Genomic DNA, 21420 nt, shown 5'->3' with positions numbered 1-21420 from the left:
TTAGATTTTGGTGAAGATCTGGATCCGGATCCGGCTACTAGAATTTTTTTAACTATTGAGAGATAGGGCCAAAAACGATACATAGCAAGATATCTCAAAAAGTTATGGATGGATTTGGACAAAACTTGTTGGACAGGTTGTGTGTGTGACAAGGAAGAATCGAGATGACAGTTCTGAGACTAACGAGACACCCAGAAGCTTAGGATCAATAATACTGCTGCCTTCAGCTGGACTTGATCCCACAACCGATCCGCAGGATCCTCCACCAACGCATCTCCCACTTTGTAGTGGCAAAGCGAGCAATAAGTAACGAGAAATGCGGGTTCATCGACCTCGGGGACAAAATACTTTAAGAACCCAAAATAGCATCGAGCAGACGGAGGTCGAAACAGACAAGGGTCAAAGTGGAAATGACGATGATAAAGAAAGCAACGTGGGGCATTTGGTTTGGGATGAACCGGCACAGCGTGGCAAAGCTAATACAAAGTGCGATAGGAATCCAGCACAACGTGCCAGCCTCGCACAACAACGAGATTACAAGCGGTGTGAAAGGGCAATGGAGATTGGCGAGTTTTCTTTGAGATAATCAATGAAGGCGAAGCTTTTCGAGGTCAAGGGGAAGGCTGCAGCTATATCAGTGACGTCATAGGGCAGTGAGGCCCAGCGGGGATGCAAAAAACACGAGTCTGCACAAATTCTAGGAAGCAATGATGAGAGTTCCACTTCACATTAGATGTGAGAACGAAAGAACCAACAGAATTTTTACTCGAACAACAAACTTGTATTATTTAGCATTCTGACATCAAAATAAAAGTACCTTATAGTACTGTACTCGCTCAGACAACACACGCATCACGCAAACAAAAAATTTACTTCTCATAATCTTCGAGGCCACATTATGATGGCGGTATGGTTTGTCATCCGCAGTACATGGTTATACCAGGGTGCGCACACCTTGTTATGAAACGTATCCCACCCCATGTGTGAACATCTCAACACCAATCGCTCCACCTCGGGTGAAAATACCGGGGGTTCAAACCCCCCCCCCCCCCCCCCCCATACTCAAATACCTCACAGCCAAACGCTCCGTCCCGCCCCCTATGTCCGAATACCTCACGACCAAATGCTCGCCCCTCATGTCCGAGTGAATACCTCATGTCCGAGTGAATACCTCATGACCAAACGCTCCCCTCATGTCCGAATCCCTCACGACCAAATTCTCCCCTCATTACCGAATCCCTCACGACCAAACACTCCTCATGTCCGAATACCTCACGACCAAATGCTCGCTCATGTCCGAATACCTCACGACCAAATGCTCGCCCTCATGTCCAAATACCTCACGACCAAATGCCTCCCTCATGTCCAAATACCTCACGACCAAATGCTCGCCATCATGTCCGAATACCTCACGACCAAATGCTCGACCTCATGTCCGAATACCTCATGACCAAATGCTCGCCATCATATCCGAATACCTCACGACCAAATGCTCGACCTCATGTCAGAATACCTCACGACAAAATGCTCGCCATCATGTCCGAATACCTCACGACCAAATGCTCGACCTCATGTCCGAATACCTCACGACAAAATTCTCGCCATCATGTCCGAATACCTCACGACCAAATGCTCGACCTCATGTCCGAATACCTCACGACCAAATGCTCACCATTATGTCCGAATACCTCACGACCAAATGCTCGACCTCATGTCCGAATACCTCACGACCACATGCTCGACCTCATGTCCGAATACCTCACGACCAAATGCTCGCCATCATGTCCGAATACCTCACGACCAAATGCTCGCCATCATGTCCGAATACCTCACGACCAAATGCTCGACCTCATGTCCGAATACCTCACGACCAAATGCTCGCCATCATGTCCGAATACCTCACGACCAAATGCTCGCCATCATGTCCGAATACCTCACGACCAAATGCTCGACCTCATGTCCGAATACCTCACGACCAAATGCTCGACCTCATGTCCGAATACCTCACGACCAAATGCTCGACCTCATGTCCGAATACCTCACGACCAAATGCTCGACCTCATGTCCGAATACCTCATGACCAAATGCTCACCCTCATGTCAGAATACCTCACGACCACCGACCTCATGTCCGAATACCTCACGACCGAACGCGCTCCCCGTGTGAATACCTCACGACCGAACGCACTCCCCGTGTGGATACCTCACGACCGAACGCTCCCCGTGTGCATACCTCACGACCGAACGCACTCCCCGTGTGCATACCTCACGCCCGAACGCGCTCCCCGTGTGAATACCTCATGACCGAACGCGCTACCCGTGTGAATACCACACGACCGAACGCGCTACCCGTGTGAATACCACACGACCGAACGCGCTACCCGTGTGAATACCTCACGACCGAACGCACTACCCGTGTGGATACCTCACGACCGAACGCGCTACCCGTGTGGATACCTCACGACCGAACGCGTTACCCGTGTGAATACCACACGACCGAACGCGCTACCCATGTGAATACCTCACAACCGAACGCACTCCCCATGTGGATACCTCACGACCGAACGCGCCCCGTGTGGATACCTCACGACCGAACGCGCTACCCGTGTGAATACCACACGACCGAACGCGCTACCCGTGTGAATACCACACGACCGAACGCGCTACCCGTGTGGATACATCACGACCGAACGCGCTCCCCGTGTGCGTGTGGATACCTCATGACCGAACGCGCTCCCCCGCACTCCCCGTGTGGATACCTCACGACCGAACGCACTCCCCGTGTGGATACCTCACGACCGAACGCTCCCCGTGTGCATACCTCACGACCGAACGCACTCCCCGTGTGCATACCTCACGACCGAACGCGCTCCCCGTGTGGATACCTCACGACCGAACGCTCCCCGTGTGCGAGCCCAGACCTCGCAAAGCCCGTCAAAAGCAAGGACGAGGCAGCCCTCGTATCTCAAACGTTTTCTCTCCAGAAACATAAACCTCTCGGTTAGTACGGGTACTGATACGGGTTCGGGTACGGGTACGAGTACGAGTGCGGGCTCGGTTTACAGGGTTGACAGGGTTGACCGATGGTGACGAGGTGTAAGGAATTGAGGAAAAGGAATTGAATGCGGGGATGGGACGTGTGGAGGATGATTTTCGGGGGGAAAGGGCAAAGAGTTGAGGAGACAGATCCCCGGGTTTCTTACAGCCAACGCTCGGGAAGCGGTCGCGCCTCCTCACTCCTCCACACTCCGCTGACGCTCAAGAATTTCCAGACGGAGAATTTATGCGCGGACGTTTGGAGTTGTGATGATGAAGATGCGATACGTGGTGCCCTCGGCCGGGATGCTCAGGATACGTGCTTCAAACAGAAGGAAACGACGAAAGTCGCGATTTCCGAGGCAAGACGGAGAGAGACGGAAAAGACGGACGAATTCGAAGAGTGCAGCGCGGAGCGCAGAAAGGGAGCCCACCTGGCCGCCCACGTGACGCCCTCGCAGTCCCCGCCTCCGGGCGAATCTCGCGAGAGTTTGAGCTGCAATTGATTCGCGAGCACAGGAGATGTGTTAATTGCGGATGGGGAAGGAAAGGTGTGAAACAGAATAATGACGTGAATGTTTGATAAGCGGAGAATGCCGTGCACAAGAAGATATAAACGTTCGTTGGATACGCATGGACTGGGCATAGACAAAGATGGCTGAATGGGCGAATTTACATGTTATATACACACAAAGATTTTTATATATATATATATATATATATATATACAGACTTGGCATTTAATATGGTATATTTTTTTTGTGGGGGTGGACTTACTTTTCAAGATGACTTAGAACCAAAAGTTCATTGGAATTATGTTGAAATTATTCTAGATTTTGTTAATGTGACCTTTAAAAGAAACAAAAACCACATTTGACATTTCAAAGCAAATAAATTGATCCTTGAAAGTGATGTAAACTGATATCGAACTCAATTCACGGACAGTACTGTGTTAAACTTCTGTACGTTTTCCAGAAGTATCTCTTCATTTTGCACATTAGCCAAAAAAAATTTCAACAAAAACAAAAGCTAAATTATGACTGGGAATACGGACAGTAAAATTAAAATTCAATACTTCGTGTAACCCCCACGATCATTCAGGAGAGCACGTACACGTCGAGACATGCTGTTCACGAGATTTGCCAAGGTTTGGACAGGAATCTCTTGCCATGCAGTGACAATAGCCTGCTGCAATTCACGCACAGAGGTCGGCTGCTGGTCCAAGTTGTCGATTTGACGCGTTAATTCTGCCCACAAGTTCTCTATCGGATTCATATCCGGGGACATGGCAGGCCACTCCATATGCTCTACACCACGGTCAGCAAGAAAGTGTTGGATCATGCGAGCACGATGAGGCTGTGCATTGTCATCTTGGAAGACAAAGTTTCCTCGAAAGGCTGCACGAGCAAATGGAAGCAATGTTTCTTCCAGAATGACCTTGTACTTGAACTGGTTCAGGTTTCCATTCAGAACAACCAGGTCAGTTTTGCCCCCTGCATGAAAAGCAGCCCAAACGGTCACCCCACCACCTCCAGCTTGGACTCTTGGCACTATACAATCTTCGTTGTGGGCTTCATGCACTTGTCTGCGCACTCGGACGCGGCCATCTTGACGATAGACCAGAAATCTAGACTCGTCACTGAAGGTCACGTGATTCCAGTGTCCTGGCTGCCATTGACGGTGCTCTCTGGCCCACTGCAATCGGCGCTGGCTGGCTGTGTTGTCTGGTCAGGCGTGGCTTTCTCAGGGGACGCCTGGCACGATAGCCTGCTTGAACCAGTCGTTGGTTGACTCGCCTTCTGGATACAGGCACATTTGTCAGTTGCTGCCACTCAGCCCTAAGCCGATTAGCTGACTTGGTACGGCCATTGCAGACTAACCGGTGCAGCTGGCGATAATCTCTCGTTGTGGTTCTGCGTGGATGTCCTGGCCTCGGTATTGGAGTAGGGACACCCCTCTGAGCATTTCGTTTCAGGATCTTTGACACCTGACCTTGAGAGTGATGCCACACTGCCGAGCAATAGCACGCTGTTTCATGCCAGAATTTCGTAAAGCCACCACTCCATGACAAACAGCATTGTCAAGTTGACGGACCATCTCCAGAGGAAGCGGCAATAACTTTTGTAGATGTGCAGCAGTTGTTTTCCACTAATACAGAACGCAACAACCCTTATATACCCGATTGTGAAGCCAATCGTCAAATGTACCTGTCCTCACATTTTGTCACGCCACCTGTGATATAATCCTGTTATTGACTTCTTGCTGCGAAAGACAATCAGTGACATGGTTCTTTCAACAAAGACATCACCGAAGGGTAAAATAAACTCACCAGATTGATATACTGAGTTCAGAAAGTAAACCTAAGTCAAGGAAAAAAATAAATTCCATATTAAATGCCAAGTCTGTATATATATATATATATATATATATATATATATATATATATATATATATATATATATATATATATATATATATATATATAATATATATATATATTATATATATATATATATATATATACATATATATATATATATATATATATATATATATATATATATATATATATATACTATATATTTATGTATTTATATATTTATATAAGCAAAGATTTGCGGTTGGGAGTAAATCCAAATGACTCCATGGTAAGATCTCCAACCTTTAATTGAAAATTAAACGTTTCAATTAAAGGTTGGAGATCTTACCATGGAGTCATATATATATATATATATATATATATATATATATATATATATATATGTATATATATATATATATATATATATATATATATATATATATAAATATATTGTTACGCAACTGTGATTAACACCACAGTTACGGATGACCGATTTGCGAGACTTTAACTCCCGAGGCGAACACTCAATGGCGGACTCAAGTTCAACACCAACGCGCGGAATAGCGGGACGCAGCGAAGGCTCCGCAACCTTATCTATTAAAATCAAACACCCAGGAAAACTGCGTTCAGATATTATGTACAAAAAGTAATATAAGGGTTTATTAGGAAAAGTAAAGCCAGTGAAAAAGCCCGCCGGTAAATCTAATAACTCTAATAAACCTAAATCGGGACGTCCCCACACGACTGACAGCAAACACAAACGAGGGAGATTAATCACGAAAATAACACGTCCCGTCGTTCAAAATATACGCGGAGATCGGGCTTATCTGTCTTTGTCGTCTTGTATTGTTGGTGTCCAGCACCGCTCCTTCCGGCCCGATCGCACACCACGAGGCCCCTCGCTCCAAGCACCACGCGTCCGACGCAGGCCAGCGGCTCCACTTGACCAGGGACAGGAAGGACTCCTTTCAACTCCACTCGACTCGACGCGGGAGTGCTGGCAGCCAAGTGCCAACGAACTGCTCAGTGCCAACTGGGTGTGCTCTCGTGTGTCTCCTGCGACTCCCTACAACCCGAACTGCACTCGAACTGCGACTGGAATGGCGTGTCCTCTCCAACTCTCCACCACCGCTCAACTCTCTGGTGCCTGCCTGCGTCTGCAGTGCCTGCCACGAACTCAACTCAACTCCTGAAATGGCGTCCGACCGTCGCCTATATTGGTGGCCGATGACGTCACATTGCGCACTCCTCAGCCAATCAAAGCCTCCCGCGACTCCTGACATCTCCCCCGTTACGCGACCCTGCGGTCCTGGCATAACACGTGCCGGCCAGGTTTGTAGGCCTTTGGAGGTGTACACGGTGGCGGCCAATTGTGGTGGTGTTTTTGACCTGGTTTCCTGTCAATTTAATACGAAGTCCTTGTCAGGGAAAGGGGATTATTTAATGTTGCGCTAAGGACCTAACTAATGTTTATGTGGTTTGCAGTGCCATAATGGACAAAGGTTTGATTACTAGGTGAGACTCACAGGGGCGTTACCTTTAACCCCTCACTATTTAACACTCGAATCTCCAGGTAGATCCACACTCATACATCTTACCCCGACAACCGCCTAAACATCAAGAACTTATTACATGTAGAGTCCCTGTCACGACAGCCGAATACCTACCTATTCAGATCTACCTAGCTCTAGATGTTGCATTACCAAATTCATAACACAGCCCCCCCCCTGGAACCGTAGCTCCTGCAAGGTTCACCGCAGGGCTACCATTCCAGCCTTAACACTTACTGTCACACACTTAATTAACCTACGAAATAAATCAGGAAGGGCTGTGGGAAGTGAGTCGGACTACCTACCTACACTTCCTTAACATGCTGAACCCCTTAACCATCATGCAAGTATGTACATCTTCTTCGTTGTTCCTGTGGAGGGAGGAAACAACAACACACAACACTAACTTAACCACAAAACTTAACCATCTTTCCAAAACTCAAAACTCTAACCTTTGTACATACCCCGGTCTACAGACCGCGTCCCCCCGGTGGATGCCACAAGACTCAACCTTACCTGCGGGGCCATCCCCAATGCATCCCCCCTAAATTTCCACGGGCCCTGTCCAGATGTTACAGGTGAGTGACACGGCTCGGTGGATTTCGCCCACATTCATGCAACACAGACCCCTTAACCACTCATTCTCATTCCATAGGTCATCAAGGCATTTCAAAAATCAACAAAGCACTTATTCCCAATACACCCCCTGCAGGACCATGGCATTGATGTCATTCACGTGTGTGTGCATTCCTCAACTAGGCAGCGGGGGGGTACCGCACAAAAAGATGGTGGGGGCGCATCAGGCTGTGGTGCCCGCAGTCCCAAAAACAAGTCAACCGACTTACAAATTCATTGCCCCCCCCCCCCTTTACCTCTTGGCCCCGTGACAGCCCAACAGCCCCTTTCCGCCGTTACCTCGCCGGTGAGGGTCTCCACACACACCAGGCTCCTTTGCCTCCTGCTTTCACGCAGCAACACGGGTCACCGGGGGACTTCCTCACCCCGCGGCGCCCAACCAGACCCTCCACCGACGAGCTCCAATTTCCAGTTACCACCGGCTGCCAGGGGTAATTGCCGCAGAGGGGGGCCCGCAGGCATCGCTCCTCAGAGCTTGCTCTGTACCTGCGGACACACACACCTTCCCCACCCACAAGACCCCAAAACACACTTCCTCCCCCACTGCCATTCAATTCTCCACACAACTCAGCACAATTCAGTACAATTCCATAGATGGTGTAAAAGGTGTTACAAGGCTTGCCATGGCCTGCTACATGTGAAATTCCCCCAGTTCACATTTAAACCATCACATCTTCCCAAAAGCACATTTCCAAAAGCACAATTATCACCCCTCATTATCTCCAATAATCATCACACACTCTCCAGGTTCCACTCTCACGACCACATCAAAACACGTAACCACAATACAAAAACATACGCCACCCACAAGACACTGTGGCTCCCATTCCATCCCCTCACCGGCCATGTCATCACTCGCTCTCACCTCCCAACTCCAAATTACATGTCCCCAATTTCCCAAAGCAAATCCTGAAGCCTGGGACAGTACTCCTTAAAACACTCACCTCAAGTGCAGGTAGTTGCAGGTTGGTCAGGTTCAAGAGTGCCATCCACCACACCTAATTTCCCCCTCACCCTTCCAATCCACTCCGGAGCCTCCCGACCCATGTAGGAGCTCAATCTATCCCCGTGAACTATCTGTGGAAGGGCATGCGGGCCCATCTGAATTTTGAACACCACATCAGTCACCTGCCGAAGCACCACCCCAGGGCCCTTCCAAGGTGAAGTGAGTTTTGGGCACACCCCCTTCCTTCTCCGGGGCCAGTAGAGCCAAACAAGGTCTCCAGGAAGGAAACGAGGTGTGTGAGCCCGAGCGTCATACCGCGTTTTCATCTGCGAAGAAGCCAAGCCAATTTGCTTCCTCGCAAACTCATGAGCCTTTTCCATGCTCGCTTTCAAATTGGTTGCATAGCTCTCCACAGTTGGCTCACCCGGTTCCCCTGGTGACGGTCCCATCAACAAATCTGTGGGGACTCGCATCTCCCTACCGAACATCAACAAGGCGGGGGTGCACCGAGTGGTCGCATGCTGGGCGGTCCGGTATGCCATCAATATAAAGGGAAGGTGCTCGTCCCAATCCTGTTGGTTTTCAGATGTAAAGAGGGCCAATTGTGTCAACAGTGTCCGGTTGAACCTCTCTACCATCCCATCCGATTGAGGCCTCAGGGGAGTCGTCCGGGTCTTATGAATTTGGAGGAGCTCGCACACCGACCGCAGGAGGGCAGATTCAAAGTTCCGGCCCTGGTCAGTGTGTAGCTCCCTTGGGACGCCAAATCGGGAGAAGAATCCCTCAACTAGAACTTGAGCTACCAGCCGGGCTTCCTGGTTGGGCAATGGGTAGGCCTCTGGCCACTTGGTGAAGTAATCCATTGCCACCATAATGTACCGATTCCCTCGGCGGGTGGCTGGCAGGGGCCCCACCACATCTACTGCCACCCGCTCGAGCGGTGCCCCGACATTGTACACCTGGAGCGGGGCCTTGCGCGCCCGTGGGGGTCCCTTCTTACCGCGGCAGAGGTCGCAGGATCTCACCCAATTTTGAATGTCTCTGCCCGAATTCACCCAGTAGAACCTCTGTCGTAATTTGGACAAAGTCTTGGCCACGCCCAAATGTCCCATTGTCCTAGTCCCATGCACGTGCCCCATAACCACTTCCTTCAATTTGTTAGGTACAATTATCAACCAGGAAGCTACATCACCCATTGGTGTCACCCACTTTCTGAACAAATAGCCCTCTTTCAACCCCAACATCTGCCACTGTGCCCAATAGGCCTTTACCTGGGCTCCGTGTGGAGCAATCTCCTCCCAAGAGGGTCTTTTGTCCTCCTCTAGCCAATGAAAAAGGGGCCCCAAAACGGGATCCTCCCTTTGACTCTCTTGCCAATTCACATCGCCCAATTCCTGTGGGGGTTGTGGCAAAGTTCGCCTGGTCACTCTCGCTGCATATAGGCATGCATCAATTTGGCCCTGCCCAATTGGATCCTTGGCTTCTTGTCTATCACAAAATTTACACTGTGCCTCCCAACAGGGGCGCCGAGAGAGAGCGTCTGCATTGGCATGTGCTTTGCCAGGCCGATGTTGCACAGTGAAATTATACTGCTGCAGCCTCTCAAGCCACCTTGCAATTTGTCCCTCCGGCTCTTTGAACCGAAGGAGCCATTGCAAGGAGGCATGATCCACTCGGATCACAAACTCCCTCCCATAAAGGTAAGGGTGAAAGTGTCCAACTGCAGACAGCAAGGCCAATAGTTCTTTGCGGGTAACGCAATAATTTCGTTCGGGCCTCGAAAGTGCCCGACTGTAATACGCAATAGCCCTCTCGACTCCCTGTTGCATTTGTGACAACACAGCTCCCAATCCCTCCTGGCTCGCATCTGTGTCCAGGATGTAATTGCCATCATCCGTTGGGTATGCCAAAACTGGGGCCTCCACCAGACGTTGTTTTAAGTGACTGAATGCCTCGATGCAGCTCTCTGACCATACAAATTTGGCTCCTTTCTCTGTCAATTTGTGCAAAGGTCTTGCAATTTCCGCGAAATTTGCCACAAATCTCCTGTAGTACGAGCAGAGGCCCAAAAATCCTCGGACCTCCCTTACATTTTTAGGGGCGGGCCACTCTTGTACAGATTTTACCTTTCCTGGGTCAGTGGCCACGCCGCTCTCACTGATCACGTGACCCAGGTAAGTCACTTCCCTCCTGAAAATTTCACACTTGCTCGGATTTAATTTCAACCCGGCACCCCTTAATCTCCCAAATACGTCTGACAAATTTTCGACAGCCTGTTCAAATGTGGGAGCGTGGACCAATACATCATCCAAATAGACGAGGCAAGTCTGCCACGGTAAGCCAATTAAAACACGTTCCATCAGACGCTCAAACGTGGCAGGGGCATTGCACAATCCAAAGGGCATGACGACAAACTGCCAGAGACCCTTTCCGGTGGTGAACGCCGTTTTCTCCCTCGCCTCTTTATCCATTTCCACCTGCCAATAACCGCTCTTTAAATCCAACGTGGAGAACCACGTTGAGCCTGAAACGGCATCGAGGGTGTCATCGATCCTTGGCAGGGGATACGAGTCCTTGAGTGTCACATGATTGAGCTGGCGGTAGTCCACACAGAACCGAGTGGTCCCGTCCTTCTTCTTCACCAGCACAATGGGTGACACCCAAGGACTCACCGAGGGCTCGATAAATCCGGCTCTTTCCATTTTGCTCACCTGTTCCTCTGCCTCCTCCTTCTTAGCGAAAGGGAGCCGCCTCGGCGGTTGGCGAACAGGCCGAGCCTCGCCAGTGCTAATTTTGTGCCTGACGAGACTCGTGCGTCCAACATCCTCGGGGGAGAGAGAAAAAACACCCAAGTTCTTACCAACCAAATTGTGCAACGTCTCTACCTGCTCCGATGTTAGGCCCTCTTTAGAGCGTGTCATCATGTCCCGCACTCCCTCTGACCAATCACATTTCCCCAAATTTTGCCCTCCTTCCGGCTGTACTGGCAAGCATGTGGATCCACCTCCTCCGGTGACCTCTACTACACTACTGCATTTGGCTACGATGGCTCCGCCCCTTATAGTGCGGGGGCTGTCGGACAAGTTGAGCAGCCTGACTGCCAGCATAGGCCCACGGGTGTCTATGAGGGTGCGACCCACCATTAATTCCTCCGTCCCCTGCGAGGACCACGACTCCACTAGCCCTAGCTGGCCAATGGGTTGAGCACCTGCTGCTAACTCTGCCATCACGACTCTCTCGGACCTGGGAGGCACGGTCACAGTGCGCGGCACCTCCAGCCACGTCCCCTGCACCTCCTCGTCATCCCCCAGTCCCATTAACTGCAGCCTCTCGGTGCCCAACCACATATGACCACGCCCAAGGTCTAATTGGCAGTCATGTTCCACCAGGAAACTCAGTCCCAACAGACACTGATCGCACACCCCCGCCACCCACACAACCACGCTGACCTCCAGGCCACCCAACTCCATCCTCACCACTCCGCGTCCCAATATTGGTGCCGTTGCCCCCGTAGCCAGTTGAAGGCTGTGTCCTTCTACCCTATCAATTTTGTCCCAGCCTCCAACACTCTGGTCTAGCACACCCGGATTGATAATGGTGTCACTGGCTCCAGTGTCCACCACAGCCTCACAAAATTCTCCCTCAATTTTGCATCTAACCCTTAGATTACCCGTGCCAATTTGTCCGCAATTCACTACTTCCACCAAAGGAGGGCGCTTCTCCACACACTTGCCAGCCGAGCATGGCCCCGTATGCTCGGCTCGTTCTAGTTTCCCGCACACTCTACCTCTATTGGCCCAGGCGGAGGTGGTGGTCCTCTGTCTGGCATCTGTGGACCTACTGGGGGCCCCCTCCTTTCTGGACTGCGAAGCCTGTCAGGAGGTGGGGGCCCATATGGTTGCCGACAATTCCTCTGACTGTGCCCTCTTCTCCCACATCTAAAACAAGTCCCCAAGAACGGACCCCTCTGGTAGCCAGGTGGAGCCCCCCTTTCTCCCGGCCCAGCCCGATAAAAATCAGGCCGTCCTGATGGCCAACCTGGACCACCCTGTCGTGACTCGCTCCCTGCAATTTGTCCCCCCATCAAATTTGTCAGCTGGCGGCTGATTCCCCTTAACATTCGCCCGATGTCATCCTCTGGCTTTTCCCGATCCCGCACCTCGGTCTGCCGTACCGTCACAGGTGCCCTCTCCGATGCGCGGTTCGACCTTCTCAAAAAGGTCAGTCTCGCCGCGCATTCCGCTGCCTGGTGCACCGTGGGTGGGTCCTGTAACTCCACCAACGTCCGGACCTCAGGATCAGGGAGAGCCGCCATAAATTTTTCTATCGCCAGCTTGTCCCACGCCTGTGCTGGTAGGTCCCTGTATGCTATCCTCACAGACTGGTATATATCCTGGGCCAGCTCCTGCAACGTCTCATTAGGCTTTTGCCTGCGATGCAGCAGCTGTGCCCTGACCAGGTCGCACCTTGCGCCTGTCCCGTACCTGTTATTCAAGGCCTCACAAATAGCCTTGCTGGTCAATATTCCCTCTGGGACTACGTTCAACACGTCGGCGGCTGACCCACGCAGTGTCGCCACCAGATTCCCCATTCGCTCCCGCTCTCCCCAACCATTGAGCTGAGACACGCACTCAAATTGTGTCAGGAAAGCCTCGAGGCTCCCTGATCCGTCAAAATGTACGAGGGGGATTGTTTTTCCAGAGACTCTATTCCCCGATTCCTCTCTGTCCAAATCCAGTCCGGGGCCAAAACACCCCCCCAACTGGGTATTCCGTTTCGGAGCCTCTGGTGTCCAAATGTGGCTCGTGGTGAGGGTCTCCTGGGTCACTTTAATCTGGTCCTGAAGATGTTTAACCGACCTACTCACCTCTTCCTTCAGGCTCTCTTGAACCCGACCAACCTCCTTCTTGATGGTATTGTCCCAGATCTCCAGTCGCTCCTGCATAAAATCACTCACCCTTTCATTATCCATTAGTGGCCCCCACAGGCCTTTCTCAATTAACCCTTGCTCCTGCTCTTTTATGCGGGTTTCCAACCCCCTCACCTCCTCGGCCAATTTGCCCCCCTGCCGGTTGAGCAGTCCCCATTCCTCACTCTGCTGTAGCATTCTGGCATCCACCCGGCCCCGATAGCCTTCCAGGTCCCCATTTGCTTTATCAATTCGAGCATTTGTGGCACCAATCTGACCCTCCAACTTTTCCCCCATTTGGACAGCCTGCGTCACGCCCTCCTCTATTTTTGACATTAATTCTTCCCGTTTCAATTCAATTTCCACCCCTATGGCTTTTTCCATCTCCCCCATTTGAGTTTCTACTTTACCCTCAAATTTCCCCAGTCTGTCCGTAATTTGGTTTTGCACTCTCCCTTCTATGCCATCAATTCGTTCCCCCAGCTGCTGTGCCATTTCCCCAATTTTTTCTTCCAATTGTTCATTCCTTTCCTTTATTTCATTCCTCCATTCCTTCCCCTGCGATTCCATTTTATTTTCCAACCCACTTTTCATTTCTCCCATATCCTTACTCATTCCCTTCATTCCTTCCCTCCATTCCTTCCCCTGGGACTCCATTTTATTTTCCATCCCACTTTTCATTTGTCCCATTTGTTCCTCCAATCGCTCACTCATTCCCTTCATTCCTTCCCTACATTCCTTACTCATTTTATTTTCCAGCCCGTCAATTTTTCGAAGCAATTGACCCAACATCTGGTCGGTTGTCGGGGCCGTTCCTACTGCTCCCGACTCCCCGGTGGGGGAGGGGGATAAGTTGGTGCTCGGGACGAGGGAGGTTCCAAGGCTCACCTCTGCATCTATTTCCCCTATTTCCGGCTCACTCCCAACGCTGACGGAGGCCTCGCTGCGTACTTCCATCTCGTCGACCTCCGACATCCGCTTTTCGGAAGGTCCTTCCCCGCGCGCGTATTTATTTTAATAATTCCTGAAACAATTTAAATTTGACGAAGACGCGATATCGCGCTCCGTTTGTCCGATTGATTATTAAATTTCTCCGCCTCGACTATAAAAATTTTGCGTTCGAACGTCGGGCGCAATGTACGCCCGACCGTGTCGATGTCTCCCCGCGGACAAAAAAATTTGTCCGACCGTGTCGATGTCTCGCCGCGGACAAAAAATTTGTCCGACGGGTTCAAATCCTACACTCCTGACACCACTTGTTACGCAACTGTGATTAACACCACAGTTACGGATGACCGATTTGCGAGACTTTAACTCCCGAGGCGAACACTCAATGGCGGACTCAAGTTCAACACCAACGCGCGGAATAGCGGGACGCAGCGAAGGCTCCGCAACCTTATCTATTAAAATCAAACACCCAGGAAAACTGCGTTCAGATATTATGTACAAAAAGTAATATAAGGGTTTATTAGGAAAAGTAAAGCCAGTGAAAAAGCCCGCCGGTAAATCTAATAACTCTAATAAACCTAAATCGGGACGTCCCCACACGACTGACAGCAAACACAAACGAGGGAGATTAATCACGAAAATAACACGTCCCGTCGTTCAAAATATACGCGGAGATCGGGCTTATCTGTCTTTGTCGTCTTGTATTGTTGGTGTCCAGCACCGCTCCTTCCGGCCCGATCGCACACCACGAGGCCCCTCGCTCCAAGCACCACGCGTCCGACGCAGGCCAGCGGCTCCACTTGACCAGGGACAGGAAGGACTCCTTTCAACTCCACTCGACTCGACGCGGGAGTGCTGGCAGCCAAGTGCCAACGAACTGCTCAGTGCCAACTGGGTGTGCTCTCGTGTGTCTCCTGCGACTCCCTACAACCCGAACTGCACTCGAACTGCGACTGGAATGGCGTGTCCTCTCCAACTCTCCACCACCGCTCAACTCTCTGGTGCCTGCCTGCGTCTGCAGTGCCTGCCACGAACTCAACTCAACTCCTGAAATGGCGTCCGACCGTCGCCTATATTGGTGGCCGATGACGTCACATTGCGCACTCCTCAGCCAATCAAAGCCTCCCGCGACTCCTGACATCTCCCCCGTTACGCGACCCTGCGGTCCTGGCATAACACGTGCCGGCCAGGTTTGTAGGCCTTTGGAGGTGTACACGGTGGCGGCCAATTGTGGTGGTGTTTTTGACCTGGTTTCCTGTCAATTTAATACGAAGTCCTTGTCAGGGAAAGGGGATTATTTAATGTTGCGCTAAGGACCTAACTAATGTTTATGTGGTTTGCAGTGCCATAATGGACAAAGGTTTGATTACTAGGTGAGACTCACAGGGGCGTTACCTTTAACCCCTCACTATTTAACACTCGAATCTCCAGGTAGATCCACACTCATACATCTTACCCCGACAACCGCCTAAACATCAAGAACTTATTACATGTAGAGTCCCTGTCACGACAGCCGAATACCTACCTATTCAGATCTACCTAGCTCTAGATGTTGCATTACCAAATTCATAACAATATATATATATATATATATATATATATACATACATATATATATATTAGGAGTCGTGGACGGCGAGAGAACGAGGCCATTTGGTTGAGTTCAAAGGTTGTTTATTCGTACAGAACCCAGTTTATCGGGTAGCAATATATATATGCAATCAAACACGGCGAGAGTGGGCGTGCCCGGGCGGTCTGGGCGAGCCCGGGAAAGGCGAGACTGAGCGTCTCCGAGCGGTCTGGGCGAGCCCGGGAAAGGCAAGTCTGGACATGTCCGGGAAAGGCGAGACTGGGCGTCTCCGGGCGGTCTGGGCGAGCCCGGGAAAGGCGAGACTGAGCGTCTCCGAGCGGTCTGGGCGAGCCCGGGAAAGGCGAGACTGAGCGTCTCCGGGCGGTCTGGGCGAGCCCGGGAAAGCTGAGACTGAGCGTCTCCGGGCGGTCTGGGCGAGCCCGGGAAAGGCGAGCCTGAGCGTCTCCGGGCGGTCTGGGCGAGCCCGGGAAAGGCGAGACTGAGCGTCTCCGGGCGGTCTGGGCGAGCCCGGGAAAGGCGAGACTGAGCGTCTCCGGGCGGTCTGGGCGAGCCCGGGAAAGGCGAGACTGAGCGTCTCCGGGCGGTCTGGGCGAGCCCGGGAAAGGCGAGACTGAGCGTGTCTGGGCGAGCCCGGGAAAGGCGAGACTGAGCGTCTCCGGGCAGTCTGGGCGAGCCCGGCAGTGATCGCTCCCTGCTTGCGTCTTCGGCAGGTGTAAGGCGATTGTGTATGCTCAGCGGCAACCGCTACAATATATATATATATGTATTTATATCTATGTATTTATATATATTTTAAATCTAATTATAATATGTGTATAAAACCCTGGTGATGTCTGTGAATTTAACTTCATGATAAACTGTCAGATTTAACTCACGTGGTGTCGATGTAGTACAGGCTTGATGGGCCAAATGGCCTCTTCTCGGGTCCAAGTTCCTTGTTTAATTCATTACTTCCGCCACCAAAGGTGGGCGGAGTTTATGATTTCATGCCTGTCTGTCTGTTTGTTCGTGTGTTGTGAGCAGGACATCTCAAAAAGTTATTGGCGGATTCGAACGAAATTTGGTGGACATTTTGGGTGTGTACCAAGGACGAATTGATTTGATTTTGGTGAAGATTCGAATCGAATTCGGATCTGAGAAATTTTAAATTTTTTCATTGATTCTTTACCATTGAGTGATGGGGCCAAAAACGATATATAGCGTGGTATTTCAAAAAGTTGTGGACGACTTGAAAAAATTTGGGGGATGAGTTGGGTAAGTGACAAGAACAAGCCGATTAGCTTTTGATTCAGGTCCGAATCCAGATCTGACCTTTCAGTGAGATACAAAATGTAAACTAGTCCGTATGTGGCTCGACCTGGTGTCATTCTAGTTTCCTTGTGTATCTTTGAGCTTTGAGTTGCCCCTGTCCCATCTGCATTTGTGTTGTGGATGTTAAAGCTTCCATGGTAATTTTCGATAAGGTTAGGTAGGCTATCGTGTGCTCGCATCCTGTCCAAGTTTCTCTCTCTATAGTTGTGGAGGGCAACAAAGCGGAAAAGTGTTGTGATTAGGGGTAAGGAGAAGGGAGCAAAGAATATGGGTGGTGCATTTAGGGGATTGGGAGAGGGGCTTAAAATTCCACCATATTTCTTCCATAATCTATATAATAATACCGTAAGGACTCGACTTTGTTATCCCTTTTACGCCGTACCCAGTGACCCGATGCCCACGGCACTAATGCATTTTCCATCTACGAACCGCGCTCTTTGTTTATCACGTACAGCCATACTCGAAAAATCTGAATTCGCCGACTTTGGGATCCAAAAGCATCCGATTATCGGCCGATACGACGCCATCTTACGACACCATCGTATTGGCGTCTGCTGGGCGAAGGCGATGCGAGCCGTCCGCTGATTGGACAGTCGAAGGCGAAAGCAAGCCGTCCACTGAGTGGACAATCCAGAGCATGCATTTGTGCCGGTGTCAGCGATCGTTGTTCATATATGCACTCTTCATTCTCATCTTTCTTCCTAACTCTTACTCGGACAAGCAAATCCTCTATGCCATCCATAATGGTACACTCTATCCATACACCACATCCTCCCTTCCGTGGATGTTCCACGGGTTTCGGCTAGTAATAACTAAAAGGGATGATGAATTGGTATGGGAATGGATTTACAAAATGGGTGGATATGAAATTAGATGCCCAAATAGGGCGATTCAGATGAAGAAGGGCATTTTGTGGGTCACACTGTGGGCCATAGTAGGGAGTAGAGAGTTATTCATCTAGCAGGTAGTGTCTGAATATTTATGAGTTTGCAGAAGTTCTAAGGATAAATTATATTCAGTACTTGAAGTTAATGATACTTTGAAGATTAAATTTCTTCTGTGGAGTGAAAAATAATTTAAAGAACCAGAGAGCCGAGAAAAGGATGGGCATTCACAATAAGCCCATTCGTAGGAAGGAATATGTATTTTCAGAGTCAGTGAAACAGCACGAAAAGAGAAACCGAAGACTTTTTTTTTTTTTTTTTTGTATACTGAATCGAGGCTCGTGAACGAGCTAACATTTACTTCACAAACAAATCGACCAGACAAACAAAATACACAAAAAGAGGGAGCGGAAGACAAGATGGGGAGAAAAGGGGAAGCACACAAACACAACATCCGAGAGCAGGGAGATGTGTGGAAGGGAGAGGGCCCGGGGGGAGGAGGCATGGGAAGGGGGGGGGGGGAGGGAGAAGTATAAAGCACAAGGACACCAAGGACTTCCAGGACAGAAGTTGGTATTTCAAAAAGTGGAATTGGGGTGAAATTAGCGGGGGTAGAAAAGATCAAGGTTTTGGATGGGGGAAGATAAGAGATGGTGGTGAACAGCCGTTTTAAAGACTTGGAGGGTGGAGTGGGATTGAAGAGAGTGAGGGAGTTTGTTCCAGAGGCGGGAGAAAAGAGGAATGAAGGAGTGAAGGTGAGCAGAGAGTCTTGATTTTGGCAGTTTAACCAAAAGAGGGTTGCAGGCAGATATTGTGCGATCTGTAGGAATATTTGCGGGACAGAGCCCAGAGAGAGCTGGGGGGGCAAGGCCAGAGAGGAGTCGGTAGAAGACGGAAAGACCACCAACCTGCCTGCGGTGAGTGAGTGAGAGGCCCTTGGAGTTAGCTTCATCGCGGGAGATTCCATTTAAAGACAGGCATTACATCCAAAAAGATGAAGTTTTAATGCAGTAAAAACGAGTCTTCTGTGTTGAACCCTTTTGTTTTCAAGCAACTTGTGTTGGGAGGGGTTGGTAGGATGGCATTGAGGTATGCACACTCACCTGGGTTTGAACCTCGTTCCAGGTATAAGCTGTTTCCATGGTGTTTCAAATGCAAGGCGATGCATCAATGTATTTGCCGTCCATCAGATGACGTTTGGAGCTGGAGGACCCGCTTGCCAATATTTGTCGTTGGTGGACGTTAAAGATCCCACGGTATCTTTCATGAAAATGAGCCAAGTCCTCGCCGGAACCCTGGATAAATTACAAATTCCCGTCCTATGTCAGTCAAACATCAGGCCTGACCAACCAGTTGGTGAAAGACTCGAGTCAAAGCGTTCCCCCGGCTGATCCCACAAGTTGATAAGTAGTAGTGGTGGCAGCAGCAACAGTCGATGATTCACGTTTGTGTATGAATGACCTGTTGCATGTTTTGCCTTTGCCAGAACCTCAACATCCTGCGATACCAAATGAGCATGATAGCTTAGTCAGCCGGAAGATATTCCATGGTTTATTCTCGTTTCCCCCCATTGTTAATCCACATGACATGATGCTAAGGTTTCTGCAAAAGCATTCCAGCGACTCATCATTTCCTGTAATGCAATTCCAATATTCCGGTGAAACAAGGAAATGCTCGGGCAGTGGGAATTCTAATTGTTACTTCGTCGCCCTCTGCATTTTAATGTAAAGACAGGTTTTTTGGAAGCCTTGTTCGCATGATGGTCTGAGCACTACCTTTGTGATGCTTTACAGTTTACACCATATCTCTATCTATGCCATGCATTGCATGAATTTCCCTAATGCCCTTTGAACATCTGTGTAACATATTCGACAAGCTTCTGCTGTCTGACGCAGAAGAAGAGCTAACGGACAATAATCTGGGAAGGCAGGATAGCTCATTTGGTGGCATGTTCTGTCTGCTTGATTTTATTATTTTTTGTATACAAGATCGAGGCTCGTGTAAGAGCTAACATTAATGACAAAAAACAAACGCACACATAAGCCGAAATAAAGGGAGTGGGAGACAAGATGGGGAGAGAGAGGGAAGCACACAAGTACAACATTTGAGAGCAAGGACATCGGGAGATCTGTGGGAGGGAGAGGGCTTGGGGGGAGGAGGCATGGGAAGGGGGGGGGGGGTGGGAGAAGTATAAAACACATGGACACTGCAAGGACTTCCAGGAAAGAAGTCGGTATTTCAGAAAAGTGGATCTGGGGTGAATTAACGGGGGTAGAAAAGATCAAAGTTTTGGATGGGGGAAATAAGAGATGGTGGTGAACAGCTGTTTTAAAGACCTGGAGGGAGGAGTGGGATTGAATAGAGTGAGGGAGTTTGTTCCAGAGGCGGGAGAAAAGAGGAATGAAGGAGTGAAGATGAATAGAGAGTCTTGATTTTGAGAAGAGAATTGTTTCACCAGAAGAGAATTGCAGGCGAATCTTGTGTGACCTGTAGGAATATTTGGGGGGCAGAGCTGGGGGAGCTAAGCCGGAGAGGAGTTGGTAGAAGACAGAAAGACCACCAACCTGCCTGCGGTGAGTGAGTGAAAGGTCCTCAGAGTTAGCTTCATCACGGGAGATTCCAATGATTCTGAAAGATTGATCTGTTGAGTCTGGTTTTCATTGCAGACAGTCGTACTTAAGCAAAACTGACATTCTGGGGTGTACTATCTGGGGTCCTTCGCGAAGAGTAGGTGAGCTGTTGCCGGCGCCATTGCCAAATTTCAAAATCCTGCCCTGTCTTCTTGTGGCGGAGTGGTGCCCCGACCAGGATTTTAGCCTAGTTATTGTTTCGGCAGCACCAACGCTCTACATCGGGCATGGTACATAATGATGATGATGATGATGATGACTATCAGTGGTCCTACATCTTGGAACATGCGGTCTTTCAGAAGGGGGTGTAAAATATGTGCAAGTTAAAGATACCACAGTTGTTGCTCTTTCACAGCCACTATTATCCCACCTTGTGGTGTCGGCCGGGGGAATCTTGGCCCAAGCCTTTCACGATCCAGCCTGGCCTGACATTCGCCTACTTAGAGCAGGGATTTGGAATTTGGCCAGAGTGCCGGCGATACTTGCCTAGGGACACCATGGATCTTTAACGTTCACCAACCCAAGGCAGATGGGACTCCCAGTTTAACGTCCATCCGAGGGTCGGCACACACATTGATGAATCACCCTGCCTGTGAAACACCAGGATGACAGTTCATA

General features: G+C 49.9%; 1 protein-coding gene across 3 annotated transcripts in view; it reads right to left on the bottom strand.

Annotated features, from left to right (window-relative positions):
- LOC137438266 (signal-induced proliferation-associated 1-like protein 2) overlaps positions 1-3487 on the bottom strand; it is a 254665-nt gene extending 251178 nt beyond the window's left edge. For all 3 annotated transcript variants that reach the window (XM_068133386.2, XM_078766828.1, XM_078766837.1), the window contains exon 1: positions 3203-3487. The gene's annotated coding sequence lies outside the window, so the exon portion shown is untranslated. The remainder of the gene's footprint in view (positions 1-3202) is intronic.
- Between the last annotated feature and the right edge of the window lie 17933 nt (positions 3488-21420).

Source organism: Myxine glutinosa, chromosome 1, assembly GCF_964187855.1.
Source record: "Myxine glutinosa chromosome 1, kmMyxGlut1.1, whole genome shotgun sequence".
In the NCBI taxonomy this organism is placed as follows: domain Eukaryota; kingdom Metazoa; phylum Chordata; class Myxini; order Myxiniformes; family Myxinidae; genus Myxine; species Myxine glutinosa.
This window is presented reverse-complemented; position numbering and strand designations above follow the sequence as displayed.